This window comes from Pan troglodytes, chromosome 19, assembly GCF_028858775.2.
Source record: "Pan troglodytes isolate AG18354 chromosome 19, NHGRI_mPanTro3-v2.0_pri, whole genome shotgun sequence".
NCBI classification, from domain to species: domain Eukaryota; kingdom Metazoa; phylum Chordata; class Mammalia; order Primates; family Hominidae; genus Pan; species Pan troglodytes.
The window spans coordinates 92,541,406-92,562,149 of record NC_072417.2 but is presented as its reverse complement, the minus strand read 5'-3'; the positions used below and the strand labels follow the sequence as shown (position 1 = coordinate 92,562,149).

Genomic DNA, 20,744 nt, shown 5'->3' with positions numbered 1-20,744 from the left:
CTGTAATCCCAGCTACTCGGGAGGCTAAGGCAGGAGAATCACTTCAACCTGGGAGTCGGAGGTTGCAGTGAGCAGAGATAGCACCACTGCACTCCAGCCTGGGCAACAGGGTGAGACCGTGTCTCAAAAAAAAAAAAAAAAAAAAGAATGAGGAAGGTACTGCTGGGAATGCCGGCGGATGGGAATGGGAGGGAACCAAGCCATGTGCCACTTCTGGTGCAGCTGGGAAGCCATCAGATGGATGGGCATGGAGGGGGCTACAGACAAGCCATTGGGAAGCCGTCAGATGGATGGGCATGGAGGGGGCTACAGACAAGCCATCGATCAACCCTGTTTAGGGAGTCGTCTTGCTCTTTGGGGTGCTGGAAATCAAGGGCTTAGAGCAGATAGGGCTCTGTGCTTATTCAGAGCCACACTTCAGCAGTGGGGCACTGGTGATGACGTTCATCTGATGGCCGTTTGTGTGGCTGAAAAGGGAGACTGTCTGTAGACGCTTGGCTGGTGCTCCGTAAACCTGTGCTTCCTTTCTGGGGTGTCAAGCTGGATCCTCTTTGTTGGTGGGAGAGCGTCCTGGGGTTTGGGCTCTCGGCTGAGGTCCTGAATGGGTCCACATTGTTGTCATTCATCAGTGGTGGCAGGTGGACTATAGATCAGGGAGATGGAAAACTCCTGGGGTCCAGACTGTGGCTATGACCTTTCTGGATCTACCTATAGCCATTGAAAATTATTTGCTTTAAATTTGTCATTATGCAAATCTGCGAGATGTATCCACATATCTGAGATTTGTCCAAGTGGTAGCATGATGGCTTGTGCAGTAGTATACATGCATGTATGTGCACACACATGTGCACACACACGTGCACACACAGTCTTTCCAATTAGCTATATAGGAATGATCAAAGGAGAACCTTCCATGCCCCATGAGAACTGCCAAAGAAATGGAGTGAGCCGAGTGAGCTGGCGGGGTTGAGTGTGCACGGGTGTGTCTGAGTGTGCATGTCTGGAACCGTCCTGGTGGCTGTGAGAACCTGGAGCAGGGTGGTGAAGGCTCAGGGCAGCTGGGAACACGCTGTTAAGGGGAACTGCAGTCTCAGCTGGGAGGCGGAATTGGATAACAGGAGGTGGGTTGGACAGCGTACCCTGGGGAAAGAAGTAAGGCCTCCCCTCTTGTTTTCTCGGAAGTGTTTGGAAGGGAAGGCAGACATTGAACCAATCGGCTGCCTGGAAGGAAGCGACCTGGGAAGCCTGGGACACCAAGTCAGGCCTGGGAGACCTCCGCTCCCTCTGGGCCCCTGGAGGCTGACTGTTGCCAAGGTGGCCGAAGTGGGGAGAGGCCAGGCAGGGGCAAGGGCAGAGGGCATGGGGTGGTCGCTGGTGGGACCCTGTGGCCGGCTCCTCAGCCAGGCTGTTTTCTCTTCTTCCCCATGTTGTTGCGGAGCCTTCCAATCAGGCTAATCCTGGCCTCTTGATCCAAAACCCAAACACGGCTGGCCCCTTCCTTCTTTCCTGGTAGACGTGCTCCTCTGGCAGGGGCGAGGGAGAGGGCGGGAATGGGGACCCTCGACGCCCTTCCCAGAGCGGGATTCTGATACCTTCTCTTAGCGTGCATGCAAGCACAAGGATCTGCATGGACTTCTTTCTTTTTACAAAATAAGCAATATCAAAGATGCTCTCAGCAATGAAGATGGAAAGGTAGAGCGGCCCCGTCTGCCCCCTTCCTGTGCTCCTTTCCCCCAGGATTCATTCTTGTTTTTCTAGAACAAGAAGGAAAGAGTTTTATTTGTAGGAGCGAGCTTTTTCTTTCTCTCTCTCTTTTTTTTTTTTTTTTTTTTTGCCCTTAATGATGTGGTGGGTGGTGGTGGTAGCATGTTTTTATTTTATGTTATTTTTTATCCCTTGCTGCTTTGGGGAGGGTGGCGGTGTTTGAGTTTGGGGTGCGGGTGTTGGGGAGGGAGTTCTCTTGGAGAGGAGTGAGGACAGCAGATGTTACTCCCCCATGTCTAGAAGGTGGGGGGAGGGCGGCGCTGCTCAGGAGGTGAGGAAGGACCCGAGTTATGTAAGAGCTTCGAGGAGGCGGCTCCAGGGACCAGACAGAGCCTGAGGATGCAGGCTTGCTCCCTGAGCCCTGGGGAAGGCAGCCAGGTGCATCTGCAGGGAGCCTGGTGGTTGTGGTGGGGCAGGTGGATGGCAGGTGTCAGGGTTGGCAGGGCAGGGGAGGTATGGAGGGTCGAGGTACTCCGACGGGAGGAGTGGACTTCTCCAAGCCTTGATGGGGGCTCCTGATCCTTCTGCGCTTTGTTTCTCTTCTCTCCTCTTCATTCTGTGCTTCTCTGTCACCTCCTTCTCCAAATCAGTGCCCCAGCGACTGGGGAGACAGCTTCCCAGTTTTCTGTATTTCCTCGATGCCTCCTTCCACCAACACCAGCAATCACCGTGTTGAATAGAGTCAGCCCACGGCGAGTGCCCAACATGCCAGCGTACCTGAGCTCATGGCATCCTTGGGGGCTGATTCTGGTACTTTTCCGTTGTATAGATCTCAAGGTTTCTTCCACAAGGCTGGAAGAAAACACACACAAGTGATACTGAGACAGTGACCGGCCAGTGTCAGTCCAGGGACCACACCAACCAGCCCTCTGGGCTCAGTTTCCTCTCTTGCAACACAGAAGTGCCTGACTCATAGGGTCACTGTGAGGATGGCAGCAGGACTATCTGTGGGCCTTACCTCCACCTTAGCACAGGGGAAAGGAGCTCTCAATGCCCAGGGACGGGCTGAGGGTTGTTTAAGCCCCTCTGTTCCGAGGCACGAGTTTCCCTTACTTGGTGGTATGGCTGCTCTGACTTCCCCTCTCTCAGGCTGCTTGTGGGCACCCTGGCTCTGGGGGGTAGGGGACTCACCTACCCTGCATCCCACCCTTGCCCCATTCGGCCCACCCTGCATCCCACCCTTGCCCCATTCGGCCCACCCTGGCTGTGTCTTTCCTGGTTGACCAGTAGCTCTGAATTATTGCTGGACGGTAGCCAAGAATCACACGGTGCTGTGGAATTCAAACTCCATCTGCACTAATGAGTTAATGGGCTTTGTACCTAAGACCACAGGGTTGGAACGTGCCCAGCATGCTTCATCTTCGCCGCGTGTTTCATCTACCTCGCTTGCTGTTTGTTTATCAGCTTGTTTGTTTATTCCTTTTCCTCAGAGGCCCTGATCAAGGAGGAGCTGATGAAGGGGGGAGTGTGAAGTTGGCAGGAAGGCCTTGGTTTCGCTCTGTGCCGAGTAGCTGAGCAGCCGAAGCCTGCCCCACGAGAGACATAGGGGTGTTGAGCACCTGTTTGGTTCCAAGGGGGTCCTGCTTGTCAGGAGGGGAAATTCTACCCTCAGAGGGTGATGAACATTGGCATTTCAGGTGTCCTTTCACTGTGCACCACTGATGCAATTCTGGGCGGCCCTATCTGAGCCTCCGTTTATCAGGGAGTCACAGTGAAGGCAGCATTGGCCTCGCAGAGCTCTGAAGATGCAGCAAACTCGCACCTGTAACATCCTTTGCTCCTGGCACAGAGAAGATGCTCAGTGAGGCATGGAGGAGGTGATTTTCTGCTGGTCTCCTGGTGGTTTTGGAAAATCACTCATTACTTGCAAAGATACGGTTCTGAGTGTTGGACTTATTCCCCTTTACGGTTCAGCTGCTGTATGCCGGGTTACATGTGGCCAAATGGTTGTCTTTTAGGCTTGGGGTTGTGGTTGTGAGGGAGGCAGCTGTGATATGTAGGGGTCTGTGCCTGCCTGGACCTGGATGGCAGCCACCGGCCACGGGAGAGAGCTGGGCAGTTGACGTGTGTAGAGTGAAAAGTGTACGCCAACTCCAAGACCCAGCACATGGACAAAGCATGTAAAACACGTGACTGATAATCCCTTATACAGTTTACTTATTGACCCAAAAATATTTAGGATATATTAGGTTAAATAAAATATGTGATTACAATTAATTTCTTTTGTTTTGTAAAAAAAAATCCTTTTATTTTGAGATGGAGTCCTGCTCTGTTGCCCAGGCTGGAGTGCAGTGGTGTGATCTCATGTCACTGCAGCCTCCGCCGCCTCGGTTCAAGCGATTCTCCTGCCTCAGCCTCCGAGTAGCTGGAATTACAGATATGCACCACTATGCCCAGCTAATTTTTGTATTTTTAGTAGAGACGGGGTTTTGCCATGTTGGCCAGGCTGATCTTGAACTCCTGATCTCAGGTGATCCACCTGCCTCAGCCTCCCAGAGTGCTGGGATTACAGGCGTGAGCCACCGTCTCCGGCCTAGAAAACTGAAAATTGCCCGTGGGACTGCCATGCTATTTCTATCAGACAGACTGGTCTAAGCCCAGCTTCTTCACCGATTCATTGGGATCCCTCCTAATCTCTTCCTGATTTCCTCATCTAGGGACTAGGGAGCCGCCCCACTAGCGCTCACACTGCATAGTTTCGTTACCTTCTCCTTGGCCCTTGCTGACAGCATTGGGGAGCCCCTTGTGAGTCTGCAGAAGGCAGCCAGGGAGGGTGAAGCCGCTGCCTTTTGGGAGAGACCCCTGAGCTGTCTGAATTCGAGTCTGCCCCAGTTAGACACCGCCAGGGTTTTCAGGAAACAATTTCCAGCTTTGTAAATATCCATTGAAAAAATAAAAAGGAATCTATTATTTTGTCAACCTTCACAACAACCTGAACTTATAAAACGCCTCTCACATAGAGGTCTCGGAGTGTTGCACGATAAACAATACATGAAAAAAAAAAAGTCGACGCTCTCAAGGTGTTTAAAGGCAGCAGAGAACATGGTTTTGTTCTGTAAAAAGAAACACTTGAGGGAAGGCCCCGGCAGCCAGTGTGTGGGGACCCTGGAGGAGCCCCGTGCTCCGTGGCCCACCTGGTGACATCGGCAGGAGGTGTCACTCTGCCCTCGAAACTGGTGCCATCAAACGTGAGGGCCCTGAGACAAGCAAAAGAGAGAACCAAGAGGGACTCTGCCAGTGAGATGAAGAAAGATTACTGATCAGCACGGAAAGGGCTGAGACAAAGCCAGAGTTTCCACTGAAATCCTGCTCCGGGGCGAGCGGTCTCTTGCCAGGAGCCAGGGTGGTCCTGAAGAACTGACTTGAGGCCTAGGGGTTTGATGGTAACAGTGTAACCGACCAGGGTGCAGAGAGAGCCTTGTTGGATTTGCCATCACACGGGCTCATGTGTCAAGGGGAGAAGCCGTGTCCCTTCCGCTGTTCTTGGCTTTAGGTCCCTGGAGTGCTGAGGACAGAGCTGCTTCCTCCCGAGGGACAGGCGGACCCGCTGCCGGCCACAGACTCCAGGCGCCTCTAGTACTTTGTACACCAAGTATGGTGGTACATTGTAAGCTTCTCTTATTTTTATTTTCTCATTTTTGACATTGTCCTTCAGCTCCTCTTCCACGCTCCCTGTTAAGCTGTTATATCACTCCATTTATTTAGTGCGAGTGTTTCTGAGAGCTCATTTTTATCTTGGTGAAAACCAGGCTTGCTCATGGGCACATAATGAAATTGCATAAATATACCCTTAGCTTGGAATCTAATTTATTTTTCCTGTTCATTATGGGGTAGAAGGCCATTATGAAATGTATAACTTTTTTTTTTTTCCAGTGCTGGAATTGAAAGGCTGTGGCTTGGGCTCTTTTTATTCTGATGATTTTGTCCTGATTCAATTTAAAGCTGGTTAGAGCTCAAATACTGGAGCGTAATTGACAAAGATCGGTGTGGGTTGTAACGCTAATGTCTCGTCTGTGGCTGCTGAGGCTCGACAAGCACTCGGGTTAAGCAGCAGTTCCTCGGAGGATACTTGGGCCTGCAGAGCCCCCCAGGCCTCAAGGAGAGGGGCGAGAAGGAACTTTCTTGCAGCTAGTGGCCCCGTGTCTCTGGCTGAGATGCTCTGAAGTGTCCGGTTGAAGTACAACTGGTACTAAATGGATTAGGACAGCTGAGGACACCACTGACCCTAAACTCTCAGAAATGCTTAGAAACCCCTTCAAGAATATTTCACTGACCTCCACTTTTACAGATGGGGGCACTGAAGCTCCAGGAGGTCGAGCAACCCACAACCTGGCGGAGGCCACGCAGGCTCCAGGCCCGAGTGTAGCTCCCCGCTCTCAGCCCACGTCTGTGCACCACGGCGGTACGTGAATGACATGGAGTCTGCTTTTGGAAGCAGGGCCCGGGCCCTTCTGTGTGGAGGAGTGTGCATTGCGTGGGAGGAGAGAACAGCAGGAGCACCTGGCAGTGGGAGGACCATCCAGGATGCTGGCCTTGGCACAGATGTGGGGCAGCCCTGCCTGACACGCTGAGGAGGATTCTGGGGCTGGGGCCTGGACGCCATGCACCTTAAGGAGGTGGGTGCCAGCCCCTCCACTGTGTGCCGGGGCCTCCGCCGTTCGTTTGTCTCCCTGCATTTGCCGACTCCCTTCCGTGCACCGGGCACTGTCAGGCTGGAACACAGCATTGGAGAGTCCCGGACCCTGCTCTAGAGACTCAGGTCTCTCAGCAGGATGAGTTTGAAGTGACATCCTGGCTCTCAGATCGGAGCCACGCAGAATATCAGCATCTGCTGAAATGCTCACTCCGAGTCAGAATGTTCTTGGAGGGTGACGAATGGTCAGCACCTGTGAGTGTGTGTGTGTGCGTGTGATTACCGGGAGAAAGAAATATCACCCTGGACACAGCAGGTTTTCGTGAGGAAGGAGAGGAAACGGATCCATTAAAATGGCAGAGATTTGTGAAGCTGTTTCTTCCTTTTCCTCCTGCTGTCCCTAGGGTTGCCAGATAAGACACAGGACATGTAATGAAATCCGGATTTCAGATGAATGACAAAGGTTTTTTTGTATAGGTATGTGTCACACATCGCGTGGGACCTACTTACACTAAAAACCCAAACAAAACCGTGTTCATCTGAGATTCAAAGTTAACCGTGCGCCATGTTCTTATTCCCTAAATCTAGGACCCTACCTGTAATAGCATAGAGAGTTGAAAGGCTTTACTTTGAAATGACGTTCTTAGTCATTTAAAAATTCAGTTGCATGAGCTATAAAAATATTTGCTTCTTTGTTCTTACAACACGGAAGTGTATAAAGTGAAATGAATGGTCTGGGACCTCCTTCCCCAAATCCAACTCTCCTGGGGCGACCTCTAATCTCCAACTGTTAACCACTGTTAGCAATGGGAAATGTCTCCTCCCAAACCAATGCACAGACACCACCATGCACTATGTGTTTTCCTGGCACTCGTAGCTTTCCTGGAGAAAACCCCAACAGTAGACTTATTGGGGCAAAGGGTATGTGTATCTTAAATTTTAACTTAAAACTACACCTGGGTTACTTTATAAAAAGTCAAAAGTATTGACAGATGCCTCCGCACTATGTGATTATTTTATTCCCACACCAACATCAGTTATTTTTATTTTTGAGACAGGGTCTCACTCTGTTGCCCATGCTTGAGTGCAGTGGTATGATCATGGCTCACTGCAGCCGTGACCCCCTGGGCTCAAGTGATCCTCCCACCTCAGCCTCCCAAGTAGCTGGGACTACAGGTATGTGCCACCATGCCCTGCTAATTTTTCTATTTTTTGTAGAAACAGGTTTTTGCTATGTTGCCCAGGGTGGTCTCGGACTCCTGAGCTCAAGCAATCCTCCTGCCTCAGCCTCCCAAAGTGCTGGGGTTACAGGCATGAGCCACCACACCTGACCACGTATTAGTCCTTATTTTTCAGTCTAAGCATATAAAACATCTCAGCATTTTAATTGCATTTCCCCAGCTTGAGGAAGGTTGAGTATTTTTCGTGCGTTTACTGGTTGTTTGCATGCGTATTTATGTGAACAGCCTGTTCGCATACTTTGTCCGTGTTTCCATGGGGTGGTTTTCTTATTAATTTCAGGGCACTCTTTACATATGGGCCATACCCATGCTTTGACTTTACATACAGTGTTGAGGTTGCTTCTGGGCCAGTGTGATCAGACCCTCCCCTGATCTCTGGGACTTAGACCTGAGCTCACAATGGTGGCCTCCTGGGTCTCCTGGGAATAACAGACATCCAGCCCCCACATGGGCACCTGTTTCCTGCCAATCTCATCCTGATTCTTGGGTCTGAAGGAACCACACAGTGGTCGAGTTCCTCCGTGAATGTGTCACTGCCCTGCTGCTGCCCTAAAGGCAGGGGCTGGCGAGGATGATTCTCAAAGCCCACCTGCCTTTACTGTCCTGCTCTTACTGTGCCTAGGGAAAGCTCAGCTCCAGAGCAGGGAACCAGGCCTTGGCAGGGAGGTGGCATCGAGGCTTCCTGCCCTGACTGTGGTTGTCCCTGCCTCCCACAAGGCCAAATTTGCCCTTCACTCCAGGGCGGTGCCTCATGGACTGCAAGGTGGGAGGAAAGGGGCATAGAAGGGAAAACTCCAGCTCTCTCTCTCCACTGTAGCCAGATCACCTGTGCATTCGTTCATTCATTCCTCCATTCATCCCACTGGCTTAGTTAAGTTCCTGCCGTGTGCCAGGCACACACAGATGCTCCTGATGCCATAGGGCCATCAGCCTGCGGGAGAGAAGACTCATCATGAGATTACATGTATTCACAACAGCTTGGGAAGGGGCAGCTCCTCTTCTGTCGGTTTTAAGTTTTGGGGGTTTGTGTTTGCAAAATAGCTGAATAGCAGAAGGATAGCCTGGCTCAGGGAAAGAGCTGCCTGGCATCTCTGCCCCAACCCCTATGCTGGGCTCCAGAGTCCTGAGTATGGAGGCCTTGCCTGGTGTTGCCCTCACCAGCACCCCCGCCCCCAACCCCACCACAGCACCCAGTGCACGTTTGAGGGGAAGCATCTCCTCGGGGGGTGTGGATGTGCCTTGGGCCTCCAGGTGTGTTCATCTCCCCCACCCCCATCAGCTCATCCTCCTGGGACACTTGGGGTCCACTCTGTGACTTGCTGTAGGAGAGACAGTGACCACCTGGGGCTGGCCTGTCCCAAGAGCTGGGCACAAAGGGACTCACCTCCTCAATTTGAGGTGGGGAGATGGGGGTCATAATTGGAGCTGGGAGCCTTGGGGGACTGGGGAGAGGGTAGGCCTGTCACGATGCTCCACAGTTTCAAAGTCTGTCATGGGCAGGAGGAAGTAGATTTGTCCGTTTTTGTTCAAAGGCAGAAACAGGACCTATGGGCGGGGGTTCTAGGGAAACAGAATTTGGCCAGTCCAAGGGAATTGTGTGTCTGGCATGGCCCAGGAGGAGTGAGGACACTGTCCCCCCTTGGCATTGCAGGGGACACCCACTGTTGCAGGCTGGCTGTGTACCCCTCAGGTCCAAATCCTAACCTCCCAAACATGTGAATGGGACTTTATTTGGAAATAGGGTCTTTACAGATTTCATCAAGTTAAGATGAGGGTGGGCCCTAAATCCAATGACTGGTGCCCTTCTAAGAAAAGAGGAGAACGGATGCACAGGGAGAGGGCCACATGATGATGGAGGCAGAGCCAGGAGTGATGTTGGCAACAAGTCAAGTGCACCGAGCACCGCCGGCAATGCCAGAAGCCAGAAGGGGTGAGGGAGGAGCCTTAGAATCTGGAGGGAGCGCAACCCTCCCAGCACCTTGATTTCAGACTCTGAACTGTAAGAGGATAAATGTGTGTGGCTTTTTTGTTTTTTTTGTTTTTTGTTTGTTTGTTTGTTTTGTTTGAGACGGAGTCTCATTCTGTCACCAGGCTGGAGTGCAGTGGTGTGATCTCAGCTCATTGCAACCTCCGACTCCTGGGTTCAAGTGATTCTCCTGCCTCAGCCTCCCAAGTAGCTGGGATTACAGGTGCTCGCCACCATGCCCAGCTAATTTTTTGTATTTTTAGTAGAGACGGGGTTTTACCATGTTGGCCAGGATGGTCTCGATCTCCTGACCTTGTGATCTGCCCGCCTCGGCCTCCCAAAGCGCTGGGATTACAGTGTTAGCCTCCGCACCCGGCCAAATGTCTGTTGCTTTAAGCCGGTGAGTTTGTGGTGATTTGTTACGGCAGCCACAAGTCACACACACACACCTGCCAAACAGGTCACTGTCCTGCCTCTGTTAGAGGACGGATGATACAGTGTGGGACTCTGCAAAGTGCTACACTGGGGCGGGGCAAGCATGCCCTGTGGCCGGCTCCTTCAGGGGAAAACACCCGTGGCCAAGGAGGCCCGAGGGTGATGAGCTTGCCCATCAGGGCAATGGATCACCGTTGACGGGGCTGATGCCACCACAGTGGGTGTTTTGGGAGCTGTAATTAAGCAGGGCCACTCAGCTGGCAGATTTACAGATGTTCAGGCTTCCATGGTGCTGTATTTTACTGGAACACACATAACCAGGCCTGTGCAGGGCAAGACAAGGGCACATCTGATGGTGATTAGAATAATGGGGGTGGGCTGTGTGCCACGTCTCACACCTGTATTCCCAGCACCTTGGGAGGCCGAGGCAGGTGGATCATTTGAGGTCAAAAGTTCAGCCTGGCCCACATGGTGAAACCCTGTCTCCACTGAAAATATAAAAATTAGCTGGGTGGTAGTGGTGCACACCTGTAATCCCAGCTACTTGGGAGGCTGAGGCAGGAGAATCGCTTGAGCCTGGGAGGCAGAGGTTGCAGTAAGCTGAGGTCACGCCACTGCACTCCAGTCTGGGTGACAGAGTGAGGGTGTCTGGGGCCGAACTGCCTGGCCATGGGAATTGCAGCTCTCCCTCCCCAGCCCCCGGTGAGACCAGCTTAAATCTAGCCAGGAATGAAAGTGGGGAGAGGGAGGACAGAGGGCCTGTCAGTGCTTAGGAAGCTGTGGAGGGAGGGAGGGGCCTGTGGAGATGACCCTGCCGCTACTGGTCACGGGCAGGGGTGCAGTGGCTGGGGGAGGTGCAGGGAAACCAGGAGTGGGTTTGTGACTGAGGGGGAGCAGAGATCAACCCACGGCCCCTCTCCGTGTGGACTCTTCCCACCCTGTTCCTTGGAGTAAGTGGTAGCCGGTGGCCCTAGCAAATGCAGACGGCTCAGTGCTGCAGCCTTCCTGGGTGCAGAGGACAGGTTATTCCTATGTCCAATTGACTGTCCCCAACACAGGCAACCTTGCCTTGCTGCGCATACTGTGTCTTTGTGGGCTGGCTATCCTGCCTTGCCCCCCAGAATGTGGTCTGGCCAGGACCCCAGCCATGCAGCAGACCTGCAAGCCCAGGAAACTTTGAGGGGTAGCCGGGCCCCTTCCAGCCTGTGGATCATCTGAGGGCCTCATTCATTTGGGGTGACTCACTTGGGTAACAGGGGAGAGTAAAGGAATTGGGAGATTGGAGGCTGCTGTCCCCTTGTGACACTCTCCGGAGGACAGGTAGGAATGAGCTTTGCTGGAGAGAGGCCTTGCTGGTGGGCTGACTTCTGGGAGCCTCTGTCACCCTCCCTCTTCTCCTTACCTACAGGTGATCCCCAGATCTGGCCAATGAGTCAAAGAGAGTGTCTTTCAGGGAAGGGAGGACGGGAGTCAGCCTCTGTGAACAGCCCTTGGCTTCTGAGAGGGGCCTTGGGATGTTGCCGTGGAGCTGCTGCTTCTAGCCCAAGGGGGAGGCCTACATTGAGGGTAGCAGAGCAGGCAGGAGACAGGACCCGTGTCCTTGTGGCATAGAGAGGGGCTGAATCACCCAACCCCGCAGCTGCCACAGCCTGGACTTCCCGTCACGTGACTGGCACGCTTCCTCATGCTTCAGCCAGTTTGGGTCAGGTTTCTGTTGGGTGCAGCTGAAAGCATCCTAACCGATTCAGCTGGGATCCCTCTGGGCATGAGAGCTGCCCACATGGCAGTCCCCCAGAGTAGACTCTCCCGTATTTCTCCCCCTGGTCTTTGTCTCTGTGGGCCCAGTCTCTGGGGCACTTGTCAAACCGACTTCCGAGGGGGCGACGATCTCCCTCTGTCTTCGTTTTGCACATGGCAGGTGGGCGTTTTCCTGAAGGGGCTTCCCTAAAGCACATTGAGAAAAGAAACCTGAATAAACTGGGGAGACACAGATGCTTGGCCATGGTGATGTTTTACAAGCCTGATTTCTTCTCCAGACACCGCTGTTAGGTCACGGTGGGTCTTGGGGCTGGCACGGCAATGGCCATTCATCATTGGTTCTACCCCCAGGAACACCTTTTTTCTTGGATTTGCTACCAAGCTTCAGGGACCAGTGGTGTGGAACAGCCTCTGGCTGGTTCCGAGGCTGGACTGGAAAGGATGTCAGCCCCTCCAGGACCTGGGGAGCGTCTGGCAGACCCCACAGAGCTCCCATTTCATATGTGACGACATACCCTGCTCTTGGCACAGCTGATGTGAGTCCTGTGGGATCCCCTTGGATTCGGATTCTAACCTCTCCCACCTCCCTCTGAGCCACTCCTGAGCATCTCGCCGGGAAATGGCTTGACAACGTTCCGACGACTGCAATCCTACAGCCTCAGAAATATCTAGACAACTTCCCACCTGCAGGGAGAGTTGGTCAGCCCTTCTGAACGGTGATGCCGGCTCCTCCTGAAGCCGTCACCAGCTATGGGTGATGAGGTCTCCTGTCTCAAGTTGGATGACATTTTCGTTTTTCACTATTGTAGAATTTGGACTAAAGAGAGACAATACGTTTGTTTACAAAGAGCATTTTCTTATTTAATGCTTAATTGCAAGTTTCTGTGTTGTAAAATTTCCTCTCCTGCCCTCAACTGTCCCTTTAGTATTTTTTGGCTAATTCAGCCATTTAAAAATGCTGTTGTGGAAGAATAGTTAATGATTTGGTATGACATAGAGTTAAATGGAAAAAAGTTACAAAATGGAATGTACAGTATGATCCCACTTAGAACCCAAAATATATATTCTATGCATAGGAAAGTCTGGGAGTGTATATATGCTCAAAATGTTAACAGGAGTTATTTCGGGTTAGTGGGATTATGGGTTATTTTTATTTTCTTCTTTTTGCATATGTGTAGTTTCTAAATTTTCTACAGTGAATATGTATAACTTTTATAATAAGGAAAAAGTGATACCACGGATCTTTCTAGAGGCTGCTCAGACTCTCTGACCAGAGATGACCCAGGCTGCCCTCCTGTGCTGCAAAGCACCCATGACCAGCCCCTGGGCTCTTCCCAAGGGGGCCAAACCCTGAGAGCTTCCCCTTCCCCATCGCGGGGTATCTATGCCTCATGCTCGGGGCACCCTGGGCTGGGCAGAACTGATACTGGTTTCTGTGAGGGTTGAAGTAATGGAAATGCTTTTCAGAAAACTCCCCCAGTCGGCCAGGAGAGAAAGAAACAGTCATGCCAGAACCTGGAGGCCCCTCCCTGACAGGTGCAGACTGTGTTGAGCATGGAGCTGTGGGTTTTATGTTGAGCACGGAGGGGTGGGTTTATCGCCACCCTCGCTGACAATGTCACTATTCCTCTGTTCTGCCGCCGCCAGCCAATGGGCATGGCCAGGTGTAGGCTTGGGAGGATTTTCGATGCCTGGACTCGACTCTCTGCCTCCAGTTGGGGAGGACAAAGAGCACAGCCTGTCCCGGCCCTGGGACCATCCTACCAGGGAAACACAGGGCAGAGGCCATGAAGTAGACATGAAATGGCCGGGTTCAAATCCCAGCTGCCCACCAGCTGGTTCTTAGGAACTTCTCTAAGCTTAGTCTCCTTCATCTAGAAAATGGGGGCAACGCCTCTTTCACAGGGATGTGAAAACTAAAAGGAATCACGGGAGTCAAGACCTTGCCTGGCACTTGAGACAGGACAAGCGCTGCATCTTTCTCTCATTGGAGGAATGCTGAGTCCAGCTGGGGACAGCCCCTTCCCTTGGTACAAACCAGTAAAGTCCGCTGCCAGAGCTTCCGTCTGTCAGCTGACATCAAACACCTACCTGCTGAGAGCACTTTCGACAGGGGCCACCCCTTCCCTGACAGACGGTGTGCATGCGTGCACACACACACACGTGTTCAATAGTCACCTCATGAAAGAGAGCCATAGGGCAGGAATCGGTCCCTGTGGCCTTTGCTTGTGTCCCAGGATTCTAGTACTATGCTGGCAATGTGAGGGCAGCAAGGCCAAGACTCTGTCCCCACAACCCCTTTCCACCCTTATCAAGAGCAGGGACAGAGGCAGGGGCCCCTGGCCGCTCCTTCCTGGAGAGCGAGCTCTGTGTGGTGGCCTCAGTGGCTCCTAGCCTGGAGTGTGGGCCTCCATCGCTGACCTCGGTTACTTCCACTCCTCCAGCCTCCCACGTGTGGCCCCCTGCCCAGTCCACTCACCTTGGATCTGACCCTTTCTGTCCATCTCTGCAGCCACTGCACCCTCATCAGCTCTGGCTGAGCCTCGCTGCATGCAACCTGGTTCCTCCTCCGTCCCAATCCAGAGGCTTCTCTCTGCAGTGCAAATGGGCTCACCTGGGCCCCACCTCAATCCCCTCTGTGCCACCCTAGGCTCCACATGGAGTCCCAGCCTGGAGCTGGCTGGCCTTGGGCCAATCCTATTCTGCCTTTAGGAGCTGCAGGGGATAACGTGTACAAAGGGGGAACTGAGCCTCATTCTTCCTCCTGCCCCTCCCCTCTCCAGTGCAGTTATTCACATTCAGATCATTTGCCCTGAGGACAACTTTGTGAGAGGTTCCAGGGTAATTCTGGCGCTGCCACCTGAGAAGGAAGGAGGCCAAGGTCTAAAAGAATCCGCGGCAGGGTCATCTGCACTCGGGCCTGCCTCACTTTGTGGGAACCTGACCTCCCAACATGCACAGCAGAATCTGGGTTCAAGGGTCCACATCCCTTGAGGACCCTCCCCTGCAGCAGCTGGCCCCTCTTGCAGGGTTTGCTGCAGGCCGGCACTGGCCAGCCTGCTGTGTGCGGAGCGGGTGGTCAGCGGCCTGGCGGTCAGCTGTGAGGGATGCATCCCAGATGAAGGTGAGTCACGGAGAACGTGATTGATTTGCACAAATTGCCTGGACACAGATTTTCAGGAATCCATCTGGGCTTGATAAGAGGTAGAGCTCTTTCGTTTCTAGATTCCCGGGGAGCTTATGTTCTGGGGAAACTGGGTGCGTTTGCTGCCAAAAAGGGCTTTATTTTTAGCTAAATGTGAGAAGGAGAGGAGGGTCCCCTTGGGAGGCGGCCAAGGCTGGTGTTGGGACCGGCCTTAGAGGGGCCCATCACCTTTTTACTTTTGGGAAAGGTTTTCCCTTCTGCAGGCAGCGACGTGGGCTGGGATGCAAGGGCATGACCATGGGTGGATTATTCCGTCTCCCCCGTGCACTCAGATGAATACCAAAAGCAGCCAGCCATCACGCGTTCTAAATTTACAGGGTGCTTGTCCTTCACTGGCTGCCGAAAAGTGAAGCCGCCTCAGATGCCGAGAACACTTAGCCGCCAAGCTGCCTGGGCCCACCTGCTCGCCTGGGCCGCCCTCCTCCGCACATGCAGGCAGCCTCCTCATGCCCACCTGGGGCCTCTGGGCGGCAATAGATGCTGGCAGGGCAGGTGGGCACCTGTGCTGCAGACCCTCCTGGGCCGGCAACAGGAGACCCCACCCCCATGGGCAAGCACAGTCTGTGGGGACTGAGAAGTGGGGTCTGGGGGCTTGGGAGTGACAACGGGGCTTTTCCGTGTAGCACCTTCTGGGAAGGAATCTGCCCGTTCTTCCAAGGAGAAAGTGGGCAGGCTCTGCGCAAATGATTGCTAAGTCCTGGCGGGGAGGAGCCCCTGGACTGGGGCACAAAGCCCCAGCGACCTTAGGGTAGAGGGCCAAGAATGCCAGCAGCCCACAATATGACTCCACCACGTTCATCCACGGCGGCCTTCCTGCCGCACGGCACAGCCACGTGGCTCTGACTGGCCGAGACCGTCTAACCCGCCAGGCCTGGAATATTTACAACGTGAGTTACTTAGAATCCGCTGCTGCAAACAGACCCCCTTTCCCAGTATAGACGGCCTTGGAGTAGCTGCTCTGGAAGCTCCCGGAGGCTCCGTCCTCTGTGGTCCCGTGGCATGTGGGCACCTCCCCAGAACATCACACTGTGGTGATTGTCCCGTCTGGGCTGCTTCATGGTTTCTGCAGCCCTACTGCGGGCACCCAAGGGCTGGAGCAGAGTCTCATTCATCTTTGAAGCTCCAGGGCCTACACAGGCTGGCGCTGATCAAGGGAACTGCTGGGGCGGCCATCCTCCCCTCTGGTCTCTGTGGTCTGGCTTGCAGGGCTGGGCTGCCTCTTGGTGCTGAATTTATGTGGATGGATTCCAACACGGCCTCAAAGTAAACTACCATCAGTTGGCCCCGGGTGAGCGGTCGCTGAGCCCAGGGCTGCGGCACAAAGGCGGAGGAGGCACGGCTCTGGGCCTTACGCATTTCATACTCTTTGGCAGATTTGGGCAAGAACGCTCTGTTGGTGGATGGTGCCATGCATGGGGGATTTATTCGCAGAGGGACGAGGACCAGGGTGATCAGGACAATTCTGCCACAGCATGGCAACATCCCTGCTTTGAAAATACAACTTTAAATTGATAACAGGGCAGGTGCCTCACCCCAGCTTGGCCCCCGCAAAGTCCACTCTCTCCGTGGTGCACAGCTGGAGGTTTTCTCCAGGGTGAGAACGAAGAAAACTCACTTTGCCGATTCCTCCTCTCTGTGGGCTGTGCTCAATGCCGCCTCATCGCATTAAAAAGCCCCTTCCATCCAGGCTTTGTGGAAGTTCACGCTGGCTCCTCCATGGCGGAGATGATTTGGAGCAGGGGTCGGCGAACTTCTTCTGTCAAGGGCCAGGTTGTAAATATTCCAGGCCTGGCAGGCCAGATGGTCTCAGCCTCTCAGAGCCACGTGGCTGTGCCATGCAGCAGGAAGGCAGCCATGGATGAACGTGAGGGAGCGTGCTGGGTCCCAGCAACATGTTGTTCACGAGCACAGGCGGTGAGCTGGGGGAACTGGGGGAGCTGGGTTTGGCCCTGGCCGGAGTTTGCCAGCCCCTCTTCTAGAGCCTCAGGGGACGGGGGCAGGATGAGCAGTGCCCTCGACCCTTCCTTCCTCACTCTCCCTCCTTCCCCTGCCTTGGAGCATGCCCAGACCTCAGCATCATCTCAGCGGTGTCCCCAGGGCTAGTGGTACCAGTTCTCCCTCTGCCACAGACGTGTGTCCTCTACCCCTTGACCTCACACAAGCATCCTCCTCCCTCTTGGGGCCTCGGCAGGGCCCCTCATGCCTCCTCACTGCAGGATCAGCCACCTCCCTCCCGGGGTGCCATGCTGCTGGCCAGCCACCCCGCCCCCACCTTAGCCAGCCGCTTCTTTGCACACATCCCACTCCTGCACCCCAGTCTCCCTCTGTCTGCTGTGAGCCATGCAACTGGTTCCGTGGAGGATTGAAAACATAGGACTAGAAGGGACAGTTCTCCCTAAATGCTTTCCTTCCTGGGAATTCAAACCCTGTCTTCTGGACTTTCAGGATCAGGTGATGCGGTGGGGTGATGGGTGATGCGGTGGGGGGATGGGTCAACCTTTGCTGGGCTTTACAGCCTCTTGTCAAAACAAAAAGAAAATGCACCGCCATCCCCTAGCCTTTTGTTTTGCGATAACTATAGGCTCATAGAAAGTAGCAAAAGTGCGTGGAATCCTGGGTACCCTTCACCAGGGAAAGCAGCTTCAGACTGGAATGTAAGTGTCCTTTGGGTGTTAAATGAGATCTCACAAGAGATAGCATCCATTCACATGGAGGTGTGTTTCCATGTCCCCACCTCTACCTGAGGCTGCTGTGCTGTTATGTGGGAACAGTTACTTAACACTCTGCCTTCATTCTGCCAAATATGTTTTGAGCACCTACCCTGAGGCCCTGAAGCAGGAACTGAGGGGCGGTGCAGAGTGAAGACAGACACTGTCCCAGTCACAACGGCACCTGTGAGATGGGAGGGGCTGCTGGGCGGTCATCCCCTGCGAGGGGAGGGTGTCGCAGGGCCGTGCTCCCTCTGAAAACTCTAGGGGAGAGTCCTCCCTCCCCTCTTCCTGGCTTTGGTGGCTCCCAGCAGCCTGCAGTGCTCCGTGACGGTGGCTGCCTTACTCCAGCCTCTGCCTCCCTCTTCACACGGCCTTCCCCGATACATGTGTCTCTGCATCCCATCCTCTCCTTGGGACAACACCAGTTATATTGGATGTAGGGCCCACCCTACTCCAAAATGTCCTCATCTTAACTTCCAACTTAATTACATCTGCAAAGACCCGGTCTCCAACTAAGATCCTCTTCAGAGTTACTCAGAGGTTCAATTAAGATCCTACTCAGAGGTACCTCAGAGGTTCAACTAAGATCCTCCTCAGAGACACCTCAGAGGTTCAACTAAGATCCTCCTCAGAGGTACCTCAGGGTTTCAACTAAGATCCTCCTCAGAGACACCTCAGAGGTTCAACTAAGATCCTCCTCAGAGGTACCTCAGGGTTTCAACTAAGATTCTCCTCAGAGATACCTCAGAGGTTCAACTAAGATCCTCCTCAGAGATACCTCAGAGGTTCAACTAAGATCCTCCTCAGAGATACCTCAGAGGTTCAACTAAGATTTTCCTCAGAGATACCTCAGGGTTTCAACTAAGATCCTCCTCAGAGGTACTCAGAGGTTCAACTAAGATTCTCCTCAGAGGTACTCAGAGGTTAGGGCTTTGACGTGTCTTTTGTTTGGTGGTGGGCACAATTCAATCCACAGCAAGCCCTGACTCGGCAGAAAGAGGAAGGTGTTAAGGAGCGGAGAGGGCAAGGACTCCATCGGCCTCTCTGCTGAGACTCCGAACCGCCCCTTCCCTTTTGCCCCAGGAGGCCCTCCTGGCTGGTTTCTCACTGAGAGGCAGCAACAGGCATGCTCTCCTATTATTGTGGCTGCCAGCACTCCAGGACCAACTGGGTTTACAAAAATAAAGTTGCATCATCTGCTGCCTGTACCGCATCCCCTCAAACAGGTTATGAAGGGGAAGTGGGGGATATCGGAAGCAGATGGAGGAGCCCTTGATTTGCATAAGGAGCCATTTTCATGGCTCAGAAGCCTCCGTGGAGGGAATAATGTATAGAAATACACATGCGTAAGCCCTGGGTTGGGAAACAGAGGCACACTGATCAGCCACTAAAATAGACACGAGAGAGACAAAGCTGGTGGGGGAGGGAGTTGGCCAGGAGAGGGTACAAAGCCCATCGAGTAGCTGAGCACAGAAGTACCAGGCACAGCTGCGGAACCGTGCTCCCCCAGGTTCTTTTTTAGTGTTGAGATTTCAACGCTGGTGGATCTTCTATATGCAATGGCAGGATGGGCGTTTCCAAAAAGACCTGGCTTTTCTTCTCTCTCCTAGAAGGGCAATAGGAGAAAGAAAAGAGAGAAAAGAAAGAAAAGGAAGGGCTTAGCTTCCAGCCAGCTGAATTGAAGCTCCTGGCAGGGAAGAGGTGGCAGGCGTGCTCTGCATCCGCAGGTGCAGACAGGAGACCAAGCCGAGCTAAAGGATTCTCCTTTGTCTGGGCGGGTGACAGGGAGGTACTTCTGTGCCTAGAGGCACGAGTAGCTCAGAGTGGCGGGAAGAGAAGATAGGATCCAGCCAGGAGGACAGAGGTGGAGCTCAGGCTGCCCAGGGTGGGGGCAGAGGCAGATGCCTGACCTGGGGGATTGGCCACTGGTCATGGGGCTGACAGGTGACTTGTGAGTCTTCCAGCTGTAGGGTCCTTCTGTGTCTGGTTACCTTGTAGCCCCCAGCGTGGCTGGCTGCAGAGCTAAGAGCAGGAGGGGGCTGACCTGGTGTCACACGATGGTTTTTTTCCAAACCCTCTCATACACTCAGTTCCCTCACCCAAAGTGGGTATAACGGGAAGGTGCAAGGTGAATCACTGTCTATACAAAACTCTCTGCAGAGAATGAGGCCTGCCTGGTTCATCTGTGCCATGCCATGACCCTTCAAACTCCATGTGCCAGGGCAACGGAATTGAGTGCTCATGTCCATTTCACATCCAGCCAGCAGGACTTGGTTTGTCTGGGACGGCGGTGCCCTTCCCCTATTGCCTTTGTGGTTTTTCCCTTTGCCAACCCCACCGTCCTCTGCTCTGACCCCTTGCTACCGATCAGGATGCTTCCTATCTCATGACCTGGTCCAAGAGTGTGTCCGGGGACCACTCAGGGCATTCAGGCCACTGTCCTGACCTCACTCTTTGTCAGTGGGGGAGGCAGAGGCTTGCAGAAATTCCCTAGGATTTAGGATCGTGTGATAGGTGACAAAATGCATGATGACTATCCTGTGTTCTCTTCTCTTTTGGGAAGGAAGCCACTTGGCTCAACGCCTGGTCCCGTTTCGTAGATGAGGCTGGCTTCATCATGAGCATGTGGGGGCTGCCTCTGGGTGGCTCCTCCAGGCAGGGTTCAGGGCCGCTCTGGCTGAGCCTCTGTGGGTGACCACCTGAGAGTCACACTCCCCTCATGGTGCTGCCCCCATTGCTCCTAAGTGGGGCCACACGACTTGCTAGCTCTCCCTGAGGGATTGTGACTGGCAGTGTTGGCGTCACCTCCAGGTAAGATGGCTGAGTGCTGGCTGCATGGACTTCCTTTCCTGGCTCAGTCTCCTGCACTGTGGCTGGGTGGTGTCAGTGCCCCTGGTGTACCCCAACCTGGAAGCAGCCTGGAGGCAAACCTTTGAGCCGCAGCAGAGCCAATGGGCGTCGGGGGTGGCGGTGGCTTGTCTCCACAGCCAGCTCGTCCTACTGAATCCAGCCACTTTTCTTGGGCTTTCCT

General features: G+C 53.6%; 1 protein-coding gene across 22 annotated transcripts in view; it reads left to right on the top strand.

The window, feature by feature from the left end:
* RBFOX3 (RNA binding fox-1 homolog 3) overlaps positions 1–20,744 on the top strand; it is a 526,282-nt gene that overhangs the window by 64,897 nt on the left and 440,641 nt on the right. The window contains exon 1 of one of the 22 annotated variants that reach the window (XM_063799969.1): positions 5,800–6,380. The exons of the other annotated variants lie outside the window; for them this stretch is intronic. The gene's annotated coding sequence lies outside the window, so the exon portion shown is untranslated. Of the gene's footprint in view, positions 1–5,799; positions 6,381–20,744 lie in introns of those variants that run through there. 22 annotated transcript variants of the gene reach the window in all.